Below are 1,924 nucleotides of genomic sequence, written 5' to 3'. Positions count from 1 at the left end.
GCCCCCTCCCAGCTTCTTGTGCCCCTCCAGCCTGCTCAGTCGGTAGAGCATGGGAAGCTGAAAAGTCCTTGACTAGTGTAAACACTACCTAGCAACAACTAAAACATCGGTGTGTTATCAACATTATTCTCACCCTAAATCCAAACCACAGCACTGTACCAGCTACTAGGAAGGAAATTAACTCTATCCCTGCCGAAACCAGGACAATGGGACTGGCTCTGAGCAGCAGCTTGGACCTCACCTCAGCTGCAGCGTGACACCAGCTTTCGGTTACCCACGCTCTGCTTGTGTCCCGCCGCGGGGAGACTTAAATTTTTGCACGAATACTTAAATCTGACATAGCAGAGCCCCTCCTGCATCGCTGAACCTCTCCGGCAAGAGCAGGAGTGCCTCTGCCCAGGACAGCACCACGCCGCTTGTCCCCTTACTCCTTCACAGCGCTGTTTTATGGGCGAGTGGTGAGTCAACCATGCCGCCGTGCTGGAGGGGAGGCCCCGTTAAAAGTGAAACCAGAGCGGCTTGTGACATCCCAGCAAGCTGCGCCAGGAGCGGAGCAGCTGCCAAAACTCAGTTTCTTCAGGTCCCAGCCCACGTCTCTGCTCTCCCACTCCAAACCTGCCCCCGCCATCCCGCCCCTTCCGAACTACGGTACAGGAGACATGGTCGGCCGTAGCTACCTGCACGGCAGAGCGGGCGCTTTGGGTTGAGGCTGGCTTTCTCCACCCTCCATGGCAATTTGGAGGAGTCCCATGGTGGGGAACCATGTGTGGGGCCAGGTGGGCTGCATCAGCTCCTCTGGAGCCCATAAATAGCCTCGGGGCGGAACTGGAGGGAGTAGGGTGTTTGGTGATAGAGCAGGTAAGGCTTCTTTCCTTGGTTGTGCTGCAGCACCTCCCTGCCTTTGGAGGGTGCTTCTAGGGAAAAGTGCTTTTTAGAGATGTTGAGGTTGGGGGGGATATGGGCTGTGCTGGGCACCAAGTGGTGGTTTCCCCTTGGGGGCTGCTGTTAAAATGATGGAAGCTGGGGGGACTGCGTTCTCTTCAGAAGTTGAAGTGCAGAAGGAGCATGGCTTTGCTTCTTGCTGTCTCCCCCATCCTTGCATGAGTGGGGTTTGGGGCTGGATGTCCTGGGGAGCATCTCCATGAGGGGGTATGGCCTGGGGAAGGGGCTGGTTTGCTATGGGACTGTGAGTACTTGCTGCCACGAGCCTATTGAGTGAGGTGTTCCCATGGTGCTGATACCTTTGCTTGACTTTAAGGTCCTGTAGATGGTGAGAAGGACTCTCCGCTTGCTTGTGGATGATGCTTTTGGTTTCTCCATTGAAGCTGCCAGCAAGGCTCCCTGCTGCTTTGGAGCGCCCTCCAAATGTGTGCCGTCACCTGGTGGCTTCACTACCCTCCCTGGACGGAGACCTGCTCCCAGGTAAGCCCTGAGGGCCAGTGGGGCTCATAGCAGCCTGCAGGAGTTATCATCTCGGAGCTTTGTGGTCTTGTAGGGGGATGCCCAGCTCAGGCAACAGGGCCATGCAGAGCATTTTTTGTAATGGGGAAGAAGCAGCAGCCCTGGGTGTGCAGGGGAATTTGGGTGCCTGCTGCCAGCAGAGCTCATCCCACCACCATCACCTCCGCTGCTGCTGCACTGGCTTTTGCTCGGAGGCTGCTGCTGCCTGGGGCCGCAGGGCATGGCTGGGGGCACCTGGTCCCTGCTGCCCAAACAGCTCCAGCCCCCTGGTGACTGCCAGAGGCTTGGTATGGTGTTTTTGGCTGCCCAGAAGCAGGACAAAGAAGGTTCAGGTGATGCCATTTAGATGTTTTCAAGGTGCTTTTCTTGCTTGAGTGTTACTGCTTGAGAAGTGATTTCCCTCTGCCTTTAAAAGGACAGGCAGGGTTAAATGAACTGTAAATGGGATAAAAATGTGATGCCA

Source organism: Aptenodytes forsteri, unplaced genomic scaffold (genome assembly GCF_000699145.1).
Source record: "Aptenodytes forsteri isolate BGI_AS27 unplaced genomic scaffold, ASM69914v1 Scaffold326, whole genome shotgun sequence".
Classification (NCBI taxonomy): domain Eukaryota; kingdom Metazoa; phylum Chordata; class Aves; order Sphenisciformes; family Spheniscidae; genus Aptenodytes; species Aptenodytes forsteri.
Note: the sequence above shows the minus strand (reverse complement) of the source record.